A 4393-nucleotide genomic window follows, 5' to 3' on the forward strand; every position below is an offset into this window, starting at 1 on the left:
GGCCAAAATACATATTTTTAATCATTATTTGCCTCACATTTATTTTTTATATTTGTCCTTTTTTAGCATGGATTTTATAAATTATGCTTAATAGTGTATTTTATTTGTAGGATTGAATTGATGGAAAAATAAAGAAGTTTGGAGCTAAAAAGAATTAAGGATGAAAGATTGAAGAAGAAATCAAATAGACAACTCAATGGATTAACTTTAATATAATAATAATATTTTTTATATATGGGCAAAGTGCTGCACAATGCGAACTTTGAAGGAATTAAACATGTGCCACGTGGCAACTATCCAAGGCGAGACGATGAAGTGTTGGAGTCGGCTACTGTTCACGTGGAATTCAACTCCTTTTAGGTTTTGAGTTCCTAATTTGTTTTGGAATCAATTATTTTATTCAGGATTTTCTACATCTATAAATAGTCTATCAAAATAATTATTAAGAAAGGAGGATACAATGTGAAAATAACTTTTGATTTAGGGCTTCTTCTTTTCTTCTCTTTTATTTTATTTTACATCTTTTATTTGAATGATTCGTTGTAATTTCTCTATGTCTACCTGGAGTTAAACTTCTCGTTCTTGGATTATATTTACTTACAATACGATTGTTTAGTGATTTTGATTCGGCATGATTTGTTTATCATATTAGTTGTTCATATATTCTTGTGATTACTATTTTGATGGTGGATCACCATTGAAATAAATATATTGTTCCAATGGAACTCGGGAGAGGAATAAGAGGATAGAACATGGAATATAAGGAGCATGATTTTCTCTTAATAATTAGGGTTAATTTGTATCTAGGATAGAAATATACCTAGAAACCATCCCCGCTCAACGATGTAGTTAGGGTGTTATTTATCATAGGCGATTAGAGGTCGGGAGACCATGATCATACATTTAACCTTGTGAATCAATAACTAGATAATCAAATAAGTTGATGAAATTGATGCTAAACATGATTGTTAGTTAAATTATAATCCTAGATTGATTCATTCATTGATTTTGTAAACATCTATCTTTTCTTAGTAATTGCTTTTTAGTTATTTTATCTTTATTTTTAGTTTAGTTAATATAATCATCTTTTGAAATCCTCCCCTTAAATAAATAATTAGAATTAATATAATTTAGTAAGAATAATTAATTGAAAATTTCTTTGGGTTCGATAATCCGGTTCTTTTAAGAGCTACTATATTACTTGTGCGACCGTGTACACTTGTGCGTGCAATTGGAAGCAACAAGTTTTTGGCGCTGCTGCCAGGGACTTAGAAATTAATTATTCTTCTAGGTTATACTTTTTCTTTTTTGTTCGTTTATTTATTTTGATACATATTTTTTTTCTACTAATTAATACTTTTCGTGGGATGAATAAGAATGAGGATTATTCACAAGTGGTAAGACTTTGTCCTTATTGCAAAGGAGCTCACTTTTGGCAACAATGTAATTATATTCCCGAGGGAGAATTGTGTGCACCATCTCTATCCTATGAATTTTGTAGGGGGTTGTGGGTTGATTGCACCGTGTGTTGCTACCCTACTCCAAAACCCTCTTATGATGATGCTAATAATCTTTGTTCCTTTGATAGTATGAAATCTTGCAGGAAATTAATAGAGGAATCTGAATAGCGCAGTAGGAGAATCATATATGTGATGTCACGCCATATAGATAGAAAAATAAAACACTTTCAAGATGTTAATATGTTTTTCTTGCAGACTCAGAACTTAAGCAATGAATTGAATGCAAAGTTTGCTGCATTTGACGCTCAACAATTCAATTATGAGTTTTGTGATACTGAAAAGGCACTCAGAAGTCAAATTGAGGATCTAAAACGAAAGGAGATACAATGCAATTAGACTTTTCTTGAAGATGCCACATTTGGGAAAGAGTATAAAACTGAGCATGTTGCAATTGGTGTAAGTTTGAAGAGGGACGTATTGGACCCCATTCAAATCACTTTTCAACATTATTTTTAGATGCTTATGTATCATCCGAGTCATCTGAACTAATGGAGAATTGTATAGATGAGGAACAAGGCCCCTACATCCTAAGGTTTTCTAGTCCACGTAGAAAACCAATATTACTCACATAAGGGCCAAGAAGTGCAATATGCGACAGATATTACTTGGTTATTTTATCTTTATACCACCACCCCTTAAGAGGAGCAGAAAAAAAGATGTAAAGTTAGGGGTGCAATTCATAAGTTCAAAGTGGAAAGAAAAGTGGTGAACTTACTTGTGTCGTGCAGCGACGTTAAATTAGACGCTTATTGGGAGGCAACCCAATTTATAGTATAACTTTTTATTTATTTTATTTTACTTTATTTTAGTGTCATTTTTTTTGTGAAGTTTTTACAGGTTTTGAAGAAGTCTGAGTATCCAAAATTTGGAGCTAAGGAGCACGTTTGAGCTTAAGAATAGGTGACGACCCTTGATGAAAATTGAGAGAACATGCTACTAGCTAGGCTTAAAGTCCCAGTGAGTTGTCCTAACCCTTGTTTTAAAATTTTAATTGATGTTTTGGGGACATAGCATATGTTCAAGTGCGGGGTGGGGATCCTTCTGCATATTTTGGTTAGGGTGAATTGTGCTTTAGATTTGTTTAATATAGTTTTATTTTTTAAAAAAAAAAAAATCTGGACAGTGAAACCCGTATCCAGTCCGAGTCGCGAACCTGGTACAAAAACAAATCGTAAAAATAAATAAATAAATAAATAAAAAGTTTTTTTTCGTAAGTAGGAACACACTTAGCTCAACCCAAAAATAAATTCTTTCTCTCACTCATTAGCCTATGTTGTTGCACTGGGGACAGTGCCATGTTCTAAGTGTGGGGTGGGGGAATGAATTCCTAGTTTTTACCATTTCATTGAGTCTTTTCTTTTTTAGGATGGGTTCCTTGGCTTTTGTTTTCGATTCTTTTTTTGAGGATAGTCCCTTTAAACCAAGTTTTTTTTATTTTTATTTTTATTTTTTAGGAATAATTTTTATTTTTATTTTTATTTTTTTGAAGAGAAAAGAAAAGACCCTTTTGAGTTATGTGATACTTACTATTTGGGCCTAATTTTGAGTAGTACTTCCTCGTGAATGATTGATTGCTAGTGAAATTGCAAACTCTTTGACATCTAGGTTCATGATTGTGACTTTGTAATAGCTTATTTTATTTTGTAGTTTGTTATGATCCTTTCTCTCTTAGAAGTGGAATTGATCCATCTTTGATTGATACTTGTGCCATGTGTGGTGAGAATTTGTTTATTCCATATTTTGCATCTTAATCTAGAACTTGCCCTGCATGTTATTGAAGCAAAATAAAAAGTATTGTTTTGTTTAGGAGATAATAATAGGCTTTCTTTAATTTGTCTGGTAAATTTTAGCCTTTACAGATATTATATCACTAGTTAGCCCTTTTGAGCCTATGACCTTTTGTTGATAGCCATATTTTACCCTAAACTATTTTGTTGAATCCCTAGTTTTTGCACCTTGCTTCCTTAGCATTATAACATAAACTTATTCTAATTGCTAATTCTGAAGAAAAAGGGATGGTTGAGTGAAAAGGTAATCAATGATAGCTACAAGTGCTTAAAAGCCCTCTTTGAAAGAATGTGATGTGAAAAAATAGACAAAGAAGTTACCTTGATGATGGCCCTGGTCCTTCCAAGGACATCGTGCACCTTAACGCATGTAAAATACGTAAGTTGAGGGTGGCTATTATGAAGGGAAAAAAATGATTGAAACATTCTTGAGATGATGAGAATTACTTGTAAAATAATTGTTGAAGAGATGGCTGAAAATAAAGAGAAGAAAATAATGGGTGATAAAGTCTTAAAATGCAAAGTGTTTAAGGAAGTGTAAGTCACTATTATATAGTTTTCCTACTCGTCCCCTAGCCTACATTACAACCCATTAAAGTCCTATTTGATTCTATTCAAGCATGCTTAATTAGTAGAAATGTGCATAATGGGCAAGCATGTAACATCTCGCACCTAGAAACGATTATAAAGAATTTAAAATATGAAAATATTGATTTTTGGAAAGAATAAGGAAATCTGGAAATTTTGTCTAAGATAAGAAAGTGAGTTTTGGCCTTTTTCAAACAGTCATAACTCCTAGCTCAGGATGAGTTAGGAGCAGCTATGGATATGGTTGGAAAGCCCTTGGATAGATCTTTCCAACGCCGCTAAGTTTGCGTGATTTTGACATCATATGAGTTAGTTATGTCCTTTGGAAGTTGGGCTGTTGGAATACGGAATTGTCTAATCCGGATTTTAGAAGGGCGATTCAGTCTTTTCCTTACCTAATTACTCTAATTCATTTTTAGGATATTAATTAGGGTAAAACCAGACTTTATTCAGTTTAGAAAATTAGAATTTACGCTTAGGGCTTGGAGAAAAGAGAAA

The sequence above is a fragment of the Solanum tuberosum genome, unplaced genomic scaffold (assembly GCF_000226075.1).
Source record: "Solanum tuberosum cultivar DM 1-3 516 R44 unplaced genomic scaffold, SolTub_3.0 scf00773, whole genome shotgun sequence".
Taxonomy (NCBI): domain Eukaryota; kingdom Viridiplantae; phylum Streptophyta; class Magnoliopsida; order Solanales; family Solanaceae; genus Solanum; species Solanum tuberosum.